Source organism: Tamandua tetradactyla, chromosome 6 (assembly GCF_023851605.1).
Source record: "Tamandua tetradactyla isolate mTamTet1 chromosome 6, mTamTet1.pri, whole genome shotgun sequence".
Lineage (NCBI taxonomy): Eukaryota > Metazoa > Chordata > Mammalia > Pilosa > Myrmecophagidae > Tamandua > Tamandua tetradactyla.
In genome coordinates, this window is record NC_135332.1 from 109,505,462 (window position 1) to 109,528,091 (window position 22,630).

The 22,630-nt window shown below is 40.7% G+C and overlaps 2 protein-coding genes and 1 pseudogene across 5 annotated transcripts in view; 1 reads left to right on the forward strand and 2 right to left on the reverse strand.

Annotated features, from left to right (window-relative positions):
• The window catches only part of LOC143688686 (uncharacterized), a 237,425-nt gene that overhangs the window by 83,650 nt on the left and 131,145 nt on the right, over positions 1-22,630 (reverse strand). The gene's annotated exons all lie outside the window — the stretch shown is intronic.
• DNAJC5B (DnaJ heat shock protein family (Hsp40) member C5 beta) overlaps positions 1-22,630 on the forward strand; it is a 133,008-nt gene that overhangs the window by 2,600 nt on the left and 107,778 nt on the right. The window contains exon 2 of one of the 4 annotated variants that reach the window (XM_077166898.1): positions 5,662-5,717. The exons of the other annotated variants lie outside the window; for them this stretch is intronic. The gene's annotated coding sequence lies outside the window, so the exon portion shown is untranslated. The remainder of the gene's footprint in view (positions 1-5,661; positions 5,718-22,630) is intronic. 4 annotated transcript variants of the gene reach the window in all.
• Positions 10,128-11,539, reverse strand: LOC143686275 (protein-L-histidine N-pros-methyltransferase pseudogene; annotated as a pseudogene).

Here is a 22,630-nt window from a genome sequence, read left to right on the forward strand (position 1 = left end):
TGCCTCACATCCCCAACTAATCTGCAGGTCTGAGCCAGGCACTCCCTGGACAGGAGCCTTCTCTGATTGAATCCATTGCTAATATATTGACATCAGCCCAGAGACTGAAATTCTGAATGAAATTGGAATAAAGTTAAGAAATGTTGAATATAGATCTACTTTTCAAAGCCTTCAGTTTTATCATTTGACTTTAGAGAGGTCTTTTAAATATTTTCTAGGCTACTCAATTGTTTTTTAGGCAACTAAATATGTTCTCCCTAGAAGGGTTCTTTATGTGCTTCTGGTTTTCGATGCAGATTGTCTTTAATAAAAGAGAATTATGAAATGGTTGCCATCAAGAAAGAATATTACATCATGGAATAGGGTTTAAAGTGCTATGGTAACATCTTTGAACTTCCAAATTAATTTCAAAAGTTGTGTAATATATGAGTAATTTCACACATACTACAACATAAAAGTGCCAGAAAGCATTGATTGTGACAAATGGAGGGACAAAAACAGTTTTAGTTTCAGATTCTTTGTTGTGATTTTGAGGCTCAAACTCTCAGGTAAACTGAAGCATAGGTATGCCAAGTGAACTTTTGAAACGTTTTTCCTCAAATTCACTGAGAAGATGTAGCTTGACATGTCTTATTTAACAGTTATGGAGGAAAACAAAACCAAAAAAAAAAAAAAAGTAAAACAAAGCTATCTCCTCAGAGACCCCAGGGCACTTAGTTCTGTCTCTTGTTGCCACCACTGGGGAAGGCCTTGACATTTGGCCATCACCTGGATCTTCGACATATCAGGTCCACTCCCTTTCATACCAGCCCAGCCCCATGCCCACTCTCTTAAGAACTGAGCAGAATTGAGCAAGGGCCTTTGCAACCCAAGGCCTTCACAAGAAAGGAATGTGACCCAGAGCCAGTGGGGGTGGGGGTGGGGGGTTGATGTCACCAGGGCTGTGAAGGTGCCTCCCGGGAACTTTGAAGGGGAAAGGTATGCTCTATAATGAACTGGGGAGCTGAGCTCTTGGCAGAATTGTGAAGCAAGCACTCCAGTGCTCTTTCCCTTATCTTTGTTGACCTCCAGAAGTACTTCAGGCTGCTCCCAAGAGTTAGACCCCATTCACATTGGAGCCACTCTCTTTCCTGTTCCTAAGTGCATCCCTTATTAAAAGCTATGATTCCTGGGTCCCATACTTCCCAGGGCCATGTACATGGTGCTGGATCTTCAGTTGGGGGTTCCATATTAACCAGTCAGGTTGATGTTACAGAGTCAGGTATAGGGTGCAGGCAGCAGAAGAGGTCTTTGTGGTCAAAGGCCTATTGGTCATCATCAGCTCACAACACATAACCAACCAGCTTCCTATCCCACTCCAAAGCTCACCCACAGAAATCTCTCTCCATCCTGGCAAATGCTCAAACTGGCCACTGCAATATTGGGGTTGTCTCATCTCTTTAGTCTGGGAAATAATGTAACAAGCTGAGCCGTGAACACTCTCCTTTTAAGTTGCCCAAATATTATGATGGTCATGCAAATTTGAAATCAAAAGAAAGTGAAAGATTTATCCACTGTCTTGCCATTTGATCACTGTTTAGTACTATTGAGTATAATTAACTGTAAATGGCAAGTCCCTTAATTTATTTTACCAATATTGTTTATATACAAAAGCCAGTTAAGAAGACAACTCATTTGACAATCAAAAGACCAGTATTCTCCTTCTCTTTTCAAGTATATTTAGAACACAAAGTCATTAAAAGAGGAAGAAAGCATTCTTTTTTATGTTAGAATATGCTCCTGTGTGTATTGGGAACTGATAATGTCCTACTTCCAGAATCAACATATTAACTCCTGTTCTACCATGTCCTCTCAAAGTGGATTTTACCATTCTCCTTTCTAGGCCAAACGAATTCAGTGTCAATTCCAACCCAATTCATACTTTTTGAATACTTACTATGCACCTGCACTTTAGGAATTAATAATTTATTTGAGGAGATTAAAGAGACAAGATAACATGCCTGCAAAGAGTTGACTAACAAAGAAAGAAATGCACAGCTATGTAAAAATGTAAGCATGGTAGACTTTGTCATAGATTCAGATAAGAGAAAAGGCTGTTCTCTGGAGTGTTCAGGTTGCTCTTCAAGGCAAAGTTGGGACTTGAAAGGACTTTCAGGAAGAGAAAGAAAACTGCAAATGACATGAAGCCTGAGGAGAGAAACAATTTTCTAGCGCAAATTTTGGCACCAGCAAAACAGGTCTTCTCCCACTCATGGGCCTTTCCTCCATGCTCTCTGTGCTTTTACAACCTCACACTTTGCATGTAAAGTAAACAATTCACTGGGCTTCATTGGGAAATGGAAAACAGAAGTCATGGGAACATATTAGCCCCAAGAAGGATGAAACAAACGCTAAGAGGTGGTTTCTGTAGAAGGTCCTACAGAGTGTAGAAAGGTTTGAGCCTGATTTTTATTATGGACATTGGCTTCCTGAGTCCTAAGTCAACATACTCTTAATCAAATTCATCATTTTCCCACAAATCTGTTCCCCTTTTGATGATTTCCACTTCAGCCAATGACTTCACCATATTTCCAGTTAATCTCTGATTCCTGGGTCTCTTGTCCTCCGCCTGCATTTTGTCATCAAGCCCAGTGGGTTATATCTCTAGATGTCTTCTGACTCCATTACCTCCTTCAGTTCTGCCTGTAGCCACCATGGTTCAAACTCTAATCATCTTTCCCTAAGATCACTTGTTTACCCAATTTCATTCCTCTGCATTCCATCAGGCACACCTTTCTAAAGTACAGATTAGAGACTGTCACTCCCCTGTTTAAAAACAGTTCAAATCTTCCCCAGCTGCCTACAAAATGAGGACTTCTCCTCTTTGAGCTTTGCTCTGCCCCTTTTCTCCCCTCTGCCTACCCATCCTTTCCTATCTAAACTTCATCCTCCAGATGGGTTCCTCCACTTTCCATTCTCTAGCTTGCTGAGCACATTTTGCCTCCATGGAGGTTTCTCCAGCTATTCTGATAGCTGAACTCCTAAAAACAGCCTTCTCCAGGTTTCCTGTCTCAAAAAGGTGATTACTTTCATCTCTCTGCTTTCTACCATTATTTATGGTGTTTTTATTATTTATGACTGTTTATCCAAAAGGAGTGAGTCAGGTGAGGTTAGAAGACCTAGGGAGACGGAGTAGAAGAATGTTTTAAGATGGGGCATGTTCAAAGGCTCACAGAAGAGATTGGTATGTTGAAGGAACTGAGCAGCACAGTTAGAAGTGGAGGCTGGAGGGAAAGGAATTGGCAAGAGATGGCACAGAAGAAAGAGGTGAGGACCAAGTCAGAGAGGCTGGTCCTGTTAAGGAGTTTGGATTTTAGTTTAAGATCAGTGGGTAGCTTTGAAGGGTTATAAGCCAAGAAGTGATAGAATAAAACATGTATTTTAAAAGAATGCGGTGTGGAGAACAGAATGAACACGTTAGAGGGGAGAAAGATTGGAGAAGGGTATCAGTGAGGAGGCTGTCATTGTAAACCTAGCAGATGCTGAATATGGACCTGGGTAATGACAATAAGGGAGGAAGGTGATGCACTTTAGAGAGCTTTAGAAACAGAATTGGTTAGGTCTGGGTGATTGACCCGGAAGGCGTGGATTAGATAGACAGGGTAGAGATGATGCCTAGATGTCTGGCTGGGCTCAGAGTGCACAGCTGAGCATGGAATCACTTGCTACTTATACCCTGCTAAGTAGTCTGGACTTTATCCTATAGGAAACAGGAGGCAACAATAATTTCTTTGCTTAGGTAAAAATACATTTTGAAAGAGAACTCTTGAAGTAGTGAGAATGATGGCCTGGAAAGGGGAAAGACTGGTTGCAGATAGACTTGAAGGCAGTGGGCGGTGAGGCAGGATAGTAAATGTGAACAGTGCACAGCCTACTCAAAGTAGGAGCCCATCTCAGCACTAATTATCCTGCCCTAAATGTAGTTTAATGGAGAAAAAGATAAAAAGTTATATGTGCACACAGTAAAAAAATTTACATAGTATAAAACATTATTCTCTGAATAATGCCCCTTCCCATCCCAGACCCAATCCCTTTGGTCCACAGCAATCCTTCAGAAATTTTCTCTTCACAACAAAGTCTTTGTATGCATTGCACCCATGCGCTCTCTGTATATATGTGTAATATATATATATATATATATATATATATATATATATATATACATAAATATGTTTGTGTATATACATAAATCTGTTTTCTTTTTACCTAGGAGATAACTATACATATGCTCCTATACCTTGCTTTTTAAAAATATTGAAAGTGTACTTTGTTATTCCATTTTAAAAGCATGTTTTATTGTGAAATATAACATATATACAAAAAAGCGATAAATTTCAAAGTATATTGTAAGAATTAATTCTAGAACAGATTTCGGAGTTTGGTGTGGGTTACAGTTCCACAATTTTAGTTTTTGTTCTAGCTGCTCCAAGACACTGGAGACTTAAAGAAGTATCAATAGAATGATTCAGCAGTCGTACTCATGTATTAAATCCTATCTTCTCTGTTATAAGTCCTTCTCTTTTGATCCTTCTCCCAATCTTTAGGGCTATGCCCATTCTAACTTCTTCATATTGGAAAGGGGTGTTGATAACATGGGATAGGGGATAGAACTAGTTGATGGTTTTTGAGAGGCTTGCCCCTCTGGATTTCAGGACCCATCTGGCCTAGGAACCCATCTGGAGGTTGTAGTTTTCTGGAAAGTAATCTTTGTGTAGGAAACTTTTGTAGAATCTCAGATAAATCCCTAAGTGCCCTTTAGGTTTTGGTTGAGATTTGGCAAACCCTGGTAACCAGCGATATCTAGCTGAAGCCTAGTTTAAGAGTAGACTCCAGAATAGCCTCTATAACTATCTGAACTCTCTTAGCCACTGATACATTATTTTGTTACATTCCTTTACCCCATTTTGGTCAGGAAGGCATTGTCAATTCCGTGTAGCTAGGGCCAGGCTCATCCCTGGGAGTTGTGTCCCCCATTGCCAGGGAGACTTTAACCCTTGGATGTCATATCTCATGTGTGTGTGTGGGGGGGTGGTTTATGACTTTATTTGCAGAATTGGGCCTAGAGAGAAGCCATATCTGTGCAACATAAGAGGTTTTCTGCAAATAACTCTTAGGCATAACTATAGGTAAACTTAGCTTCTCCACTACAGACATAAGCTTCAGAAGACCAAGCTTCAAGATCAATGGCCTATTGAATTAGAAGTCCCGAATGTTTGAGACAGTATCAGGTTAACCTTTACAATATCAAAATTAATAGTTTCATATTTTTTCTCATGTTCCTCAAAGAACTTTGCTAATGCTTTTTAATTATCTGCTCAACATACTCTGGGATGTATCCCAGTATTGCATTAAGCTATACAGAATTAAAAGCCCTCATTCCCATTCTGGGCTCCAGGTATTTGGATTGTTTAAATGAGCTATCCAGACAAACTGAGTTAGATTATGTGCTACAGAAAATTTGGGTTTTGGAAAATCTAAACCTCTCTTCCTTTGGTCTCACATAATAGGTGAAATTCTAAAATACTGACAACGTCATTCTTACCCCCTGGATTCTGATTTACCTTAGTCCTGACCCAATCAGCTTTGTTCTTATCTCTAATTGAAGTCTGATCTCTTTTTCAGGTCCTTTATTAGTTGTATGTGGCAATGCTGACTTTCAGAGCTTCAGAACTCCAGCTGTGAGTCTTAGGTGTAACATGGGTAGCCACAGTTCCAAGGAGATACCAGGTTATACATACAGAACATCTCAAAACCTAGGAATAACATTTACAACTCCAGACTAAATGTGACTGCTATAAGAGCTTACAATCTAAGCCCCAATTTCCTTCTAAGTATTTTCTAAAAGAGACCATACAATATTTGTTCTTTTGTTTCTTTTATTTTGTACCACATAATGTCCCCAAGGTTCAATCATCTCGTTGCAGGACTCATAACTTTGTTCTTTTCTATAGCTGCATAATATTCTATCATCTGTATATACCATAGTTCGCCACTCTTCTTCTCAAAGTATCCTTCAGCCACCTCCTTCCACTGGGCATCATGTATAATGTCCACAGTCAATTATCCATGTTTCATATTATCCTCACTAAGCGGCATAATAATCAACACTCTCAATTTTAGACAATTTTCATTGTTCCCAAGGAGAAAAAAATGATAAACACACCCCCACCAAACAGAAAATCCAAACCTCCCCTTAAATCTTGTCCTCTCCCTCCCCACAACTCTTGTCCTCTCCCTCCCCACCCATTATTTACATCTTCCTCCCATTATTTACCCCTGGTATTGCTGTGGTCATGTTGATGTCTTCTGTTAAATATAGACCATAGTGTGTAATAGTAGTCCCCCCCCCATATCCCTCTAGTATTTACTCTTCATTCAAGGTTCATACCTTTGAAGTAGTTCATGCAAGAACTTATATTTGTTGTGTTAATCAGTGGGATACATGGCTCTATACAACTCTTTTCAATCATGTTTACCTTCAATATGACAATATTATTTATAGACCCACTAACGAACTGCCTTCACTTATGTCCATTCCCTTACATTTAAGTTCAACCTCTTTAGCTAACTGTTCACCCATCTCTAGCTTCTATGAATTTCAAAGTCCCCTATATTCTGTATTATAAGCCTCTGAGTTTACCTTTACCAAGGTCATAATAGCAGTCACACAGTATCTATTATTTTGTGTCTGGCTTACTTCACTTAGCATTAAGTCCTCAAGGTTCATCCATGTTGTCATATGCTTAAAGACCTTACTTTGTTTTACTGCTGCATAATATTCCATCATACATATATATCACATTTTGTCTTTCCAGTCCTCTTGTGGCAATTGTGACTAATACTGCTATAAACATTGGTGTGCAACTGTCTGTTTGTGTCACTGCTTTCAGCTCTTCTGGGTATATACCAAGTAGTGGTATTGTCAGGGTTGTAAGGCAACCTTATGGGTGTGAAGTAGTATCTCATTATAGTCTTGATCTGCATTTCCCTTATAGCTAATAAAAATGAGCATCTCTTCACGCACTTTTTAGCTATCTGTATTTGCTCTTTGGAAAAGCATCTATTCATTTCTTTAGCCCATTTTATTAATGAGTTGTTTGTACTTTAAGGTTGAGTTGTATGATTTCTTTATCTATACAGGATATCAAACTTTTATCTAATATGTGATTTCCAAATATTTTCTCCCATTGAATTTGCTGCCTCTTCATCTTTCTAAGAAAGTCTTTTGAGGCACAGAAGCATTAATTTTGAGGATTTCCCACTTATTATTTTATCTTTTGTTGCTTGTGTTTTGGGTGTAAAGTTTAGGAAGCTACTTCCTATTACTAGGCCCTGAAGATGTTTCCCTATATTTTCTTCTAGGAGTTTTATGGTACTGGCTCTTATATTTAGGTCTTTGATCCATTTTGAGTTAAATTTTGTATAGGATGTAAGGTAAGCGTCCTCTTCCATTCTTTTGGCTATTGATATCCAGGTCTCCCATGCCCATTTATTGAAAAGACTATTCAGTTCAGTGGATATGGGGACTTTGTTGATGATCAATTGATCATAGATTTGGTGGTCTATCTTCACACTCTTGATTCAATTCCACTGGTCTATTTTGTGCCAGCAGCATGCGTTTTGACCACTGTAGCTTTGTAATAAACTTTAAATTCAGGAAGTATTAATCCTCCCACTTTACTCTTTTTTTAGGATATTTTTAACTATTCGAGGTCTCTTTCCCTTCCAAATGAATTTGATAACTAGCTCTTCCATGTCCTCAAAGAAGGTTCTTGTTGCGATCAATCTGTGGATCAATTTGGGTAGAACTGATATCTTAACTATATTTAACCTTCCTATCCATGAGTAGGGAATGTCTTCTCACCTATTTAAATCTTCGTTGATTTCTCTTAGCAATTTAATGTAATTTTCTGTGTACAGGTCTTCTACATGCCTGGTTAAGTTTATTCTGAGATGCTTAATTCTTTTGTTATTTTGAATGGAATTTTTCATTAATTGTCTCCAAATTAGATCATTGCTTGTGTATGGAAACATTACTGATTTTTTTCACGTTAATCTTGTATCCCATCACTTTGCTGAATTTATTAGCTCAAGAAACTTTGTCATAGATTTCTCAGGATTTTCTAAGTATAGTGTCATGTCATCTTCAAATAATGAAATTTTCATTTCTTCCTTTCTGATTTGAATGCCTTTTATTTCTTTTTCCTGACTGACTGTTCTAGCTAGAACTTCTAGTACAATATTGAATAATAGTGGTGACAGAGGGCACCCTTGTCTCATTTCTGATCTTACAGAGAAGGCTTTTAGTCTTTCTCCATTAAGTACAATGCTGGTTATGGGTTTTTCACATATACCCTTTATCATATTGAGGAATTTTCCTTCGGTTTCTACCTTTTGAAGTGTTTTTATTAGAAAAGGATGCTGAATTTTGTCAAATGCTTTTTCAGCATTACTTGAGATGATCATGTGATTTTCCCCTTTTGATTTATTAATGTGCAGGATTTGTGTTAGTTCTTTTTAGAACATTTCATAAAATTTCCCTGTGAAATCATCTGACCCTGGGCTTTCTTTGTAGGAAGATTTTTGATGACTCATTGAATCTCTTTATTTGTTATTGGTTTGTTGAGATCCTCTGTTTCTTCTTGAGTCAGCGTAGGTTGTTCATGTGTTTCTAGGAATTTGTCCATTTTATCTAAGTTGTCTAGTTTGTTGGTGCATAGTTGTTTGTAGCATCCTCTTATGATTTTTTTTATTTCTTTAAGGTCTGTGGTAACAACCCCTCTCTCACTTCTGATTTTGTTTATTGGCATCCTCTCTTTTTTCTTTGTCAACCTAGCTAGGGGTCCATTGATTTTATTGATTTTCTCAAAGAACCAACTTTTGATTTTAGGGATTCTTTCTATTGTTTTTTTTGTTCTCCAATTCATTTATTTCTGCTTTCATCTTTGTTATTTCCTTTCTTCTGTTGCCTTTGTTCTTTTTCTGGTCCCTCCAGGTGAGCTGTTAAGTCCTCAATTTTTTCTCTTTCTACTTTTTTAATATATAGGGCAATAAATTTCCCTTTCAGCACTGCCTTTGCTGCATCCCATAAGTTCTGATATGTCATAGTCTCATTTTCATTTGTTGCTAGAGAGTTACTGATTTCTCTAGCAATTTCCTCTTTGGCCCACTGATTAAGACTATACTATTTAATCTCCATATATCTGTGAAAATTCTGGGTTCTTTGGTGGTTACTGATTTCCAGGTTCATTTTGTTGTGATCAGAGAAAGTGCTTGAATAATTTCAATTTTTTTAATTTATAAAGACATGTTTTGTGTCCCAGCATACGATCTGTTTGGGAGAATGTTCATGAGCACTAGAGAATAATGTATATCCTGGTGTTCTGGGGTGGAACGATCTATATATGTCTGCTAGGTCTAATTTATTTATCAATTTTTTTTAAGTTCTCTATTTTCTTGTTGATCCTTGGTCTGATCTATCTATGGTGGAGAGTGGTGTATTGAAGCCTCCCACTATTATTGTTGAATATCTATTGCTCCCTTTAGTTTTGCCAATGCTTGCTTCATGTACTTTGGAGCTCCTTGATTGTTATTTCTTCTTGGTGAATTGTCCCTTTTATTAAACATAGTGTCCTTCTTTGTTTCTTATGTTATCTTTACATTTAAAGTCTTTTGTCTGACATTAACATAACTACTCCTGCTTTCTTTTGGTTACAGCTTGCATGGAACATCCTTTTTTTCTATCCTTTCACTTTCAATCTACTTGTATCCTTGGGTCTAAGAGGAGTCTCTTGTAAGCAGTATATGATGGATCATGTTTCTTAATTCATTCTTCAAATCTGTATCTTTCAGTTGGTGGGTTTAGTTCATTAACATTCAAAGTTATCACTGTAAAAGCATTTCTTGAATCTACCATCATATCCTTTGGTTTTTATATGTCAGATCCATATATTCTTTTCCCTTTTTTTCTTTTTAACCTTTAAATTACCCTTACTGGTACTCTTCAATTCTGTGCTCTCCTCCAGACCTCCTTCTCCTATCTTTTTTTTTTTTCCAGCTGACAGAACTCACTTTAGTATTTCTTTTTTTTTCATCTCAAAAAAAGTTTATTAGCATGATTAAAAACATTTTCTTGAATAATGACAGAGAGAAAGAATTTCTAAACATGGAAGAATATCAGTGGCAATTCCTTATAACCAATATTTGGAACCGAATCGACAATCTCATTTTATTAAAAATCATTTATTGGTTCCATGTGGAGTCATGACTATTGCTTTGTCTGGGATGAGTCCCTACGCAATTAAGTATAAAAAATATCTTCCATCATATTTGGAGTGTGACCTGCATTATTGAGTAAAGAGTTGATAAAAATCCTCAAAGAGCTGGATTTTTGTTTTTTAAAAACATTCCTTTTACACACTACAAAGAAATAATTAGTATTTTGGCTTTTTAAATTCCTACATGATATTTAGGATGGCAGTCCCCAGAGGCCCCCCCTCACATAATTGCGAACACAGACCCTCTTCTGGAGGGTTCATTCTTGGGGTGGACTCCACGTGCTTATACTGGCTTGAGAACAAAGACTGCATCATCCAGAACGTAGTAGTCATTGTACATGTCGCCCTCACACAGGCATGGCAGTCTGGTGAAAGCCTCGATAACAAAACCAGCTTTTCTGAAAACTTCAGGCAGACTATTCACTTGTTCTTCCCAATTCTGTCCCTTGATTTACAAAATTTCTGATGGTTTCTCCCACTTGCCACCTACGTTTTCCACATAGGGATGAAAGGGCAAGACCAAGGCCAAGATAACCCTGCCTCTTGTTGGCTCCAAGACATTTCTGATATCTTTTAACAAAGTCAGGGGCTGATCACAGCAGTCCAGCAAATTCAAGCAGCTGATGACATCATACTGGAACCCAGTATTCTGCCATTCATTTACACCAAGCACTCTGTACTTCTTTTTCTGAAGCTGCCAGATCATAGTTTCAGATAGCTCAGTGGCATAGATTTCTTCAAAATGAGGGCTCATGATTTTTGTGACTTCTCCATCTCCAGCACCTAAATCAAGAAGTCTATGGGTTTTCCAGTCTGGATTAATTTTAAGCAGTCTCTGAAATTGATCTGGTGAAAATACAAACATTGAGCCTCTTCCTAGCAACCCATTGATAGATGTCCTAGACATAAACAGGCTAAAAACAGATGACACAAAAGAATGATATAATTGGATAAATAGCCAGCCTGATTTCTCAATGCTGTTGTTTAAGAAGATCTGTGTTCCTTGATCAAGGTAACTCTGAACAAAGACAGCCTGGAGTGATTCACATAATTTCTCTCTGTTGCACACATACCACTGGTGGTTCTCCTTCCTGCCACCCGCCCGGGCTGCTCGTCATGTTCACATACAGGGAGCGGGTGAGCGGGCTCCGCAGCGTCCACATCCTCCGCGCCAGCCACACGGACGCCAGGCTCAGGCACAGCCAGCCTGCCAACAGTCTCATCGTGGGCCGCAGCGGCTCGCTCAGATCACCGCCCGCACCGGGGCGAGGAGGAGGCGCCGCCGCCTCCGGCCGCCACCACTGCTGTGGTTGCTCGAGCCATCGCGCCCAACTTGCCCATCCAGCCCCTTCGGGCCGAGGCCACTTTAGTATTTCTTATAGGGCATGTCTCTTGTTGACAAATTCTCTCAGCCTTTCTCTGTTTGTGAAAATTTTACTTTCTCTCCTTTTGAAGGACAAGTTGGCTGATAAAGAATTCTTGGCTGGAAGTCTTTCTCTTTCAGAATCGTAAACACATCATATCACTGCCTTCTTGCCTCCATGGTGCCTATTGAGTATTCTGAATGCAGTCTTAGGTGGTTTCCCTTGTATGTGGTGAGATGCTTTTCTCTTGTCACTTTCAGGACCTTTCTGCCTCTCTTCAACATTTGACAGACTGATTAGTATGTTTCTTGAAGTAGGCCTATTTGGGTTTATTCTATTTGGGATTCATTGGGCTTCTTTGATTTGCATATTTATAAGGGTTGGGAAGTTTTCCAGCATTATCTCCTCAACTTATCTCCTTAGCCTTTTACTCTTCTCTTCTCCTTCTGGGAGAAGAGATTCTTATATTTGTGTGCTTCATGTTGTCCTTCATTTCCCTGAGATCCAATCAAATTTTATCCATCGTTTTTACCATTTGTTCTTTTGTGTGTTCGAATTCAATTGTCCTTTCCTCTAGTTTGCTTATTCTTTCTTCTGCCTCTTAAAATCTGATGTTGTGTATTTCTAGTACATTTTTAATTTGGTCTGTCTGCGTTATCTTTCATCTCTGTGATATCTGCTAATTTTCTGCTTACTCTTTCAAATTCTTCTCTATGCTCTTCTGTTATCTTCTTTACATCATTTTTGTCATTAGCCAACCCACTTAATTTACTTAAGAGTTGTATGCATCTTCATATGCTTTTTGATTTTTTGTTGGCTTTGAGGCATTTGATTATCTTAATAGGTTTATTTTTGAAACTTGATTTCCTTCAGTCATCTAAGGTTTTGAATTTGCTTGGATTTGCATTGAAGGTCACCTTTTGCACTTGGTTCTTCAGTAATTCCCCACCAAACCTAGGCCTGGTCCTCATGCACGGGATGCAGCTCTACTTGAGGATCTGTTTGAAGCTAGACAGATAGGCAGTTTGCCAGACCGCACTTTTCATTTATTCCCAAAGGAGGTTGCTCCTGGACTTCCTCTGCCCCTCAGGTCCACCTCTCCCACACTGCAGCAGCTGGGTGAGCTGCATGGAGATCCTGTGCAGTTCTAGCCAGATGTGCTGTGCCAGTGTGCACTGAAAGACACCAACCTCAGAGCTGGGGAGTGGGTAGTGTGTACCCCAGAGGAGATTCTGTTTGTGGGCCTGATGGGGCTGGTGGTACCCAGACTCCCCCTTGAAATGACCTTGGGTTGTGGGATGAGGTATGCCAGCTGTCACTTATTTGGAAATGCCTGCTGGCTAGGCATGGTGTGGGGTGTGGAGGGGAGCATGGTGTGGGGGTATGGGATGTAGTAAGCAGGAACATGGGGTGTGGCTTAGGGTTCAGGGTTCAGGGGTATGGGCATGGGTGTGGCATGGCATGGGGTGGGTGTGGGGCAGGTGCAGAGGTAGGGTATGGCACAGGGCAAGTACAGAGTAGGGTGTGGGGTTGCAGAAGCAGAGTGCAGCACAGGGTGGCGCATGCTGCAGGGGTCATGAGGGTGGGGCATGGAGCATGGGTGCACAGGTGTGTGAGGGCCAGAGTATGAGGTATATGAGTATGTGGGTGTGTGGGATACAGGGACTAGAGGCTCAATGTGGCTTGCTTCTTCATCGCTGTTTCCCTGTCTGTGCACTCCTGAGGGCTCCAGGCCTCCATATTGAAGGGGAGCAGTAGGCTCTGCACATCAGCTGGATGGTCTCTTTGGGTAGGGAAAACAGGTTTACTGGCTTCTGGGTTCCCCAAGGGAGCTCCTGGCTGCAGAGCTGAGGGGGCTGATATCCCAAGCTAGCTGTGGAAGTAGGCACTTTGCTGGGAGTGGCCTTTTGTCCCCAGTGGAGTCCCAATAAAGCCCACTCACCCCTTTCTCTGCATCTTAATTCCTCAGCTTTTTCATCTAGGACCTCCCTATGCAGTTTAGAAGACCTCAGGTCACTCATATCCTAGAACTGCTGTCCTGGTCACTTTTCTGTCACTTCTCTAGTTCTTTGGAGCAGGGGTGAATATATAATAGCCTATCCTATTCCATCGTCTTCCTGGAAGTCCTGTTATACCATTTTATATCACTTTTGCCAGTCCTTATCCCTGCCCACAATCTCAGTTCCTGAGGTTCTTTCTGTTTTTTATCACTCGCTGGTCTCAAACTGGGTCACAAACTCTTATCTTTTCCACTCATCTCTCAATGAGATGTGAGAGAACTCCCTCTTTAGCCATGCAAATTTAGCACACCTCTCCACTTTTCTTCCTTCATGAAATCATCTGTGATTGTAGAGTCAATTAGGCTTAGCAGATCCATATTCCTTCAACCAGAACTCAAATCAGTCTTGTCTACAAATTTGTGAAATATACTTTCAAAAGTCCTGCACTTATCCAACACACGAAGGACATTATATCCTTAAATTTCCACATCCCATTTCTTGGGCTTGCTATCCCTGCCCATCAGCAACTAGTTCTTTGTGAGTCAGAATTAAGCTCCCAGTGACAGAATTTTCTTTCTTCTCAGAGATGAAACTTTCAGCAAGGCTAGTCAAGCATTTCTCAGACCTTAGCTTTTGGAAGGTACTTCCATTTGATACAGAGGCTGCATCTTAGTCATTATAGTCCCCAGGGCACTGAGGTATTCAGTAAGCCTTGACGAATAAACCTCTGTGCCTGTAAGTTTTGTTCCTGAAAGTCTTCCTCCTATTTTTATCTAAGAATTATTGGGCACTTTATCCTTATCCTCTGTTGCCCTTCATAGTATAAATTTTAATTGGACTCTTTTTGCCTCCCCAACTTAGATTTCAGCTGAAAGCCTTGATTAGGAGATGAGTCTTCTGCTAGACGGTCAGTGGCGATATTCAGAGGTATCATGTCCTCCTTGCCAGATGTCTGTGGTCTGGTGCCCATAGTTGTCACCAGAAAGTCAAGTGGTGTCATTTGACACCATCCAGAGCCAGCTGTTCCATTGTTACATTTTTTTTTCTCTTTCAAAGTCATGGACAAGAAATGACAAATTACCTCCTGGAGCCTCATATCTTTTATTCTTATCTAGAACTTTGAAGTAACTGAAGTTTCTTTTGATACATTTTTCTTTCCTTATGAATCCACAAAGTGATTTTAAAGCACCATCATGTCATCAGGAATTGGCCCATCTCCAGACTGACTGGTCAAGGGGCATGCCTCTGTACATCCCCCACCCCACTGCCTCTCTTTTCCCAGCTGATTAATGGATACCTCCACCTGATTATGTAGGAGGTACACTCTTCCTCCTTCTTTGGGGAGGGCAACTTCTATCTGCCCTTGATGACATGCTGTTCCTTCACCAACCTCTTGAGGCAATCACAGCCCTCCTCCCTTGTGCCTGGAGTCTCCCTGGGATGAGTTTCTCCATGGGTTCAGGCTTGACATTGTGTGGGGAGCTCTTGACCACCTCTACAGGCTGCAGAGAGAGGAAACCTTTGAGCCCCTCTTTACTCACTTTAGAGTCAGGTTTGCATTTTAATGATTGCATCATAGTTAAGGAATGGTAAAATCTTAGTACAAATAATTATACAAATAGAAGGGAATTATCAATACAAATCTAAAGCGTCCTTCCCAAAGTTTAAGACAATATTGCCAAAATTGATATCTATTATCTATATTATGCAAAAGTTGTTATAAATGCTGGTTTTAGATGATGAAATGCAACCTGTGAATTGCACACAAATAATACCATTTGATCACTATTGGCATTTCTCCCTGCCTCTTGAACAATATAATCAGCTTTTTAAATGTAGACATTTCTTGCTAAATTTTTGTGATAACAAACAGAAATCCAAAAAATACCATCTTTCTAGCATCTATGCTGTCCCAGGTAGGCTTTAGTAATTATCTCATTTAATTGTCAATGTGGAAGGTAGTATTATTACCATTTTCTCAACAAATTCCTATTCAACAAATGTTTGTGCATTTTAGAGACAGTAAGCTGAGGTTCAGAAAGCTGAAGTAACTTGTCTAAGGCAATCTAAATGACAGCTGGATGCTCTTAACCTATGTGGCCCTTGCCGTCCCTCCATGGGTGCAGTGCTTCCAACAGCTCCTGGGGCTCTCCCTCTTGGGGTGGAAGAAGGCCCAATAGAGTAGCCACTGATCAAAGCTCAGCGGCAGCAGTGGTGTTTGGGGCTCACTCTTGTCACATGTCTGAACGTGTTGTACCTGAATGCCATTTGGAGCTTACTAGGAGCATTCCACTTTCCTCTGCCTTTGAGGCAATCCACTGAGCGATCCTATGGGCACCATTTATTGAAAGCCATGCATTTTTGCTTTACATGGATAATGTTGTTTAATGTCCCCCACAATACTGTGTTCTTTCCATTACCCCTTCTGCTTTGGTAGGGGAAAGATGAAACAGGGTCATCATGAGGCTGCCAAGTGCAGGGACTGAGATATCCCTCCTAAACTGCAGTCTTCAGAGCCACCAAAGTGTCCTAGGTTGCCTCAGGATGCCTGTGTGGGCTAGTTCAATCCTGCTCTACCCATCCCCGAAATCTTCTCATAAAGTCAGCTTAAAACTTTCATGAATCAGTGATTCTGCAGGTGTGTGCTGTCTGCTGATTCACCTCTGGAACACGCCTGGGCTTTCCCTTTATTTTGTTTGCTCCTCATTGCCTGACATGTTGCTACTCCTTATTTTCCATTTCCACTAGTATTTTAAGAAAAAGTTGACTGGCGGTGACCCCAATCTGTCCTGGTTTCCTGCAGAACTCTCTCGATTGCACCCCAGGAGTCTCATTCCTCATGACCATATAAACAGTTCTCAGCATTGCTCAGTTCACTTTGACCACTGCAAACCTCTCATTTTACAGAGGAGGGATTTGGGACTCAGGAGGGTGTGTGTCTTATCCAAGTCCACATAGTTAGAACCCAAGACATCAGTCATCCTGTCCAGTGCTTCTGGTGCACCTGTAAATATCAGTTCTAATTGGGTTTGAGATAGAAATAGTCTTCTAGCCCAACTCAGGACAAATAACAGGACATCTCTGAGGTAGTATTTGTGGGGAAGGTGCACAGGCTGTCCAAGTGACCACTGGATGTCATACCTTTTCCTCACTTCCACCTCCACATGTAGGAGTACAACCGTGTAGGAGTAGAACAAAACAATCAAGGTATTGGCACTGGGCAACGGGAATGGAGAGTTAATGTTTAACTGGTTTAGAGTTTCTGTTTGGGGTGATGGAAAAGTTTTGGAAATGGGTAGCGATGATGGTAGCACAACATTATGAATGTAATCAGCACCAGCTGAATTGTATATTTGAATGTAGTTTAAAAGGGAAATTTTAGGTTCTATATATGTTACTAGAACAGAAATTTAAAAAACAAAAACCTAAAGGACTGTCAACACAAATAGTGAATGCTAATGTAAACTATGGGCTATATATAGTTTGTAGGAGAATTATAATAATAGTGTTTCATGACTTATAACAAAGATCCCACACTAATGCAGTGTTAATAATAGGGAAAACTGTGTATGGGAGGAGGAGTACATGGAAACTCTATTAACTGAATGATTTTTCTGTGAATTTACAACTTCTTTAATGATATCTGTATCTATTTGTATATCTATATCCATAAAGATCTATTGAAGTCATAATCCCCAGTAATTCAGAATGTGACCTTTTTTGGAAATAACGTTGTTACAGTTGGAATTAGGAAAGTTCAAATGAGGTCATATTGGAGTGGGAAGGTGCATAAGTCAATATGAATGTGGTGTTCTTATAAGAGGAGAGGAAAATGAGAGAAATATGAAGAGAGAAGACAGCCATGACACAGCAGCAGAAATTGAGTTTTGCCACAATCCAAGGAATGCCAAGGATTGCTGGCCACTGCCAGAAGTCAGGAAGGAGGCAAGGAGCAGATTTTTCCTTAGAGACCTCAAAGAGGACATGGCCCTGCCAACACCTTGATTTCTGAGACAATCTTTTTCAGTTTGTGATACTTCTTATTGGCAAGTATCAAGGAAACTAAGACAATAATGAACCTGGAATATAGTGGTGCTTTCTTGCAGATAAAAGCTTAATGCCTCTGTTGTCAACATGCTAAACTGGAAGGCCCAGAAAAGGCTGAGATTCCTCTGTCTGGAATTGCAGCAAGTGACTCACTTGGAGCCCCATTTCCCAGAGGAAGTGGCTTTGGCTCACATCCTGTGTTTACAGAAATTTAGTTTATTCAAAATCTGCAGTGATGGATCCACCTGGTGGATCCTCCTCTGTAACACCTTTGTAAATCAATATGTGAGCACTTGGGATCTGCTGGACGATGTTTCCTGATCAAACCTCTGGCCTGGCCTAATCCATTGCACCTCTGTTACTGTTTTCAGTGCCTATGAACTAGATTATTGGAGAGGGGAGTGAAAGGTCTTGTTTCAGCTTAAGACACTGAGACTACTATACCAGATAAACACTGTACGATGGTGTTAACAATTCTCAAAAGAAAGGGAAACATTTTTTGTTTGTTTATGGATTTCAAAATCATTCCATTTTTCTTTTTCAACATAAAGGATAAATGAACTTTAGGTGCCCTGAGAGCAAAAGAGTCATTGTTAAAAGAAAGCAACACCCTCCAGAGATGGGGAAAGAACTTGGAAGGTGCCCTAGAGACTTGGGGGCTCATCCTGGCTGCCGTGAACAGGACTGATGACCTTAGACAAATCACCCACTTCACTGCTTCATCTGAGAGTCTCAGAATCGTGAGCCATGTTCTTATCCAGGCTCTGTAAATAACTGGCATTTACTTGAAACCCCTCTGAGCCTCAGGTTCTTTATCTATAAAATAATAACTTACCCTGCCTACCCACACAGTTGTTGTATGAGTCAAACAAACCCATGTGAAAATTCTTTGTAAACCGGAGTAGTCACATGGGTTTTCCTGTGACATAGGGGTTATGTCTTTGGTTGAAAGTAGGTTAGGAGATTTGAGAAGAGTGGTGGCAAATGGTGAAAGGACTGGGGTCCTATTGGGTCACACAGAGGGTGTTGGATAGGATTGTGGCAGCTGCAGCTGGGAATGAAGACCCGGGTTTATGGTTTCCTCACCAGCAGAGTTCAGGGTGCAGCCCCAGAAAATATATAATTGAATGTTGGCTCTGGTGGTGGAAGGACAGTGGGGCAAAGGAATTAGGGGCATTGACAAGGGAATCGTTAAAATGGTGATCTTGGAGCCTAAGCTGAACAGGGACAGGGTTAAAGAAAGGGACAAAGCTGACAGAGTGTCATGTACACAGGTACAATTTGTATAAGGAGTTAGCTGGAAAAGTAGGCAATTGTGGGTAGAAAATAAGAAGTTGGAGTTTAAGATTTTAGAAGTGGAGGACCTCCAGGACGAGATATCGTGAGGGAGAAGGTTCTGGCTGGCCTGGCCACATTTTGATGAATGGCCCCAGGTGGGGGACAGGATTGAGTGTAGAGAGATTGAGCTCTGGGTGCCAGGGTCCTCAGAGAATATGGGCAAGTTTTGGGGGATGGTGACCACAGGGAGTATGTGGAGCCTATGGACAGTAGGACCTCAAAGTTGGAGGGGGGAAGATGGTCTAGAAGGGATGGGAGGAGGATGCTAACACTGGATGAACTAAGGGAGGTCCAGAAAACAGAATGACCTGGAGGCATGCTCAGATTTAAATTTTGATATGACATAAAAAAATCAGTCACTTGGAATTTAGATAATCTAAAGCTGTCCAGAACATCTTGGACTCAAGTTGTAAATAAACATAAAAATTATAATGGACAACTCCTTTAGCCACTGACATTTTTAATATAATGGGCTCAAACTGTGCTGGAACTGGCTATTACCAACCGGCACATTATTAAGTTTTCAGGAATGTTGCAAACTGGATGTCATATCAGTAGTTTGAAATAGGCCTGGGGGAACCTGTCTGAAAATCTGACAAACCAGGACTTTTTCTCCCCGGATATCTGATTGTTAAACATTCTTCCACATATCACTGAATAGGCCTTATAAAAATAGCCACCAAATCTGCCCAATTTTGTAACCATGTCATACTCTCAAGTTTGAGAATGAGGCAAGTGGAAGTTTTGCAGTGTGAATCACAGAGGGAAAATGGTTTTGCCCTTTCTCTGTGCCCCAGGGAGCCTTCCTACCTCCTATCTTCTCCAGCACTTATTTTCTTTACCATCATGTGGTCTGTGATAGTTGAGCTAGTTGCTCAAGCCAGCATTGGCCTAACCATTACTGCAAGGATGTTTTGTGGTTGCTTAATGAACCACAGGACTGGTTTATTAAATCATTAGTCAGCTGACTGCATCTATGGCTGATAACATCTGCGATTAACTAAGGGGAGCGTCTTCTACAAATGAGATAATTCAATCAGTTGGATTTAATCCAATTAGTTGAAGACTTTTAATGGAGAGGTGATGATTTCAGCAGTCAGAAGAGAGAAGTTTCCTCTGTACTTCAGCCAGCCAGCCTCTCCAGCGGAATTCATTGAGCACCTTCAACATTACCAGTCTGTGGCCTGCCCTATGGAATTCGGACTCGTGCATCTCCACGGTTGTGTGAGACACTTTTATAATATATCATATTTACAGGTGTCTCCTGTCGGTTCTGTTTCCCTAGACAACCCTGCCTCATACATGTCCTTGTTGCAAGCTGCCTTGTATTGTGGATTGGAGATACTTTATGTGCAGACATATTGTCTCCCTTTGTAGGTGGTAACCAAGGGTGGTAAACTCAGATGCCAACAGAGGTCAGGCAGTCAATTAAATGTGCAAACCTCCCAAGTCTGATAGAGTCAAGGCAACCGTTTCAAACTGAAAACTATACACACAATGTAAAGGCATCCTGTCTAAATCAAACACCTGCCCAACTGCACTGGTCAAACAAAACCTGGCTGAGGTCTGAGATATGCCCTTCTGATAGGGAAGGGATGTCTCTTATCCTTTGCATCCCTCCAAAGCACCTAGCAATCAGCTGGGAGTTTCTGACTGCCCCTGGTCATTTGCTGTAATTTGCTGCTGAGATCTCATAGGGGTCTGTGTTGAAGCAGAGCCCTCAGAAATTCAACAATTGCCCCAAAGTTTCTCTCTTCAGACAGAAATTTCAAAAATAGATTTCTGTAAAGTTATAATTTAAACCCCCCAACCGACCAGTTTATTTGATCAGTTCATGTTGCAGAACTCTAGTTTCAGAGGAATGCAGTGCAGGGGCAGTGTCCTCTAGACATGGTCAGCTCAACCTTGATTTTTCCATATGTGTTTTTCTTGCCAATTCTTGTAATCTCAGGTGACTGAGGGAGAGGAACCCAGGAAACAGAAAATCAAAGGGTGATTTGGGGTGAAGAATTACTTGAAACTTGATACTCCTATTTAGTGTTATTTTATTTTTGAACACCAGAGGGCGATACAGTCATACTGAACAGGTTTACTCTGCTTTAGGACTGAAATCCTGGGAACAAACGATTTTGTTTGTTTAACTTGAGAACAAGTGCTAAATTGAATGTTTGTTCATTCAAACATTTTGCTCAAGTTTCTAAGAAATTTACAGAGAAGGCTTTTGGAACCACTGAGAGGAAGCACATGCCACTCACTCTCCCACCTGAGACTTAATCCCGTTCTAGTTGGTTCTGTGGGAGGGTTTGCTGTGTCCCAGGTAACAGATACCTTGCGGAAGGACACAGATTTTTACTTCCAGCCAAGTCTTTTAAACTGGTTTTATGAGGTTGATCAACTTAGAATCTGGAAGTTAGGCCTGGCCTTCAGAGAATGGCAAGAACTGAGAGCAAAGACTAAAATGAGGGTGGTTTTGAGGGTTTGCAGGAGTCTTTATAATAGATTTTGTTCAAACATTAATGACATCACTGAGCACTCTGGGGCATGATCAGCTGACCAGTCTGTGTGTCTGTGGTCTCCTTCTGGGAGAACATTTATGGTCTCTGGAGCAAAATGACAAACTTAATAAGGCTCATGGAAGACCCTGAAAGGAGCAGAAGAAGTGTTGAGTGGGTTTGATAGTGGTGGGGAAGGTCCTAAGAAGGGGCAGCTGGGCTGAACTCTGGGGTAAGGCTTGGCTTTGGATCCCCCAAATTCATGAGGACAGATGTGGAAAAGTTCCCCAGCCTGAGATGGGCAGCAGGTGAGACACTACTTATATCAGAGGCTATCTAATCTTGTAGGTCCTGAACCCAAGGTTTTGTGTGTGTGTGTGTGATTTTAGGAGGGTCTCATTCAGAAAGAGACCTTTCCATTCTCACCCTGTGGGAGAGGCAGTTCAACTTAAGCCATTTACTTGTGGGCAGCTTCCAATTATACTCCTTAGAGAGTTTTTCAGCAAGAGCACTGTTGGAGATTGACTCATGACCCCCACAAAAGGCATGTTTAGGTCTTAATCCCTGGTCCTGTGAACCCATTTATTAGTAAGACCTTTGAAGATGTTGCTAGTTAAAGTATGAATGAGGGTGGGCCTTAGTCCAAAATGGCTAAGGAAAGTGGCTTAATCCAATAGAAGCAAAGCAAAGAAAAAGTAAACATTGACAAAATCGGGGAGAATGTGTATCTATGATAGAGGACACAAAGTAATTGCCTTTACCCTAATGAGTAAGCAGTCCCTGAGGATACTAAAAATTCGTTCAAAACCCCAAGATCTCCTTAGCTCAATAGAGGGCTGCCAGGTCACGTGCACCAATTAAAAGAGCATTCTTTTTGTCTTTTACAACTCTGCTCAATCTAGCCTTTTTATTTAACAAGGATGTAAAAGAACACAACTTGGAAGCAGGGCATTTGGGTTCCAGTTCCAACTCCCCACTGATGTTCTTTCTTGGAGAGAGTCACATGAGCACACTTAGATGATTATCTCTTTTAAAATGAGCATTTAAGTATCAAATTGAGGTCTATAATGTAT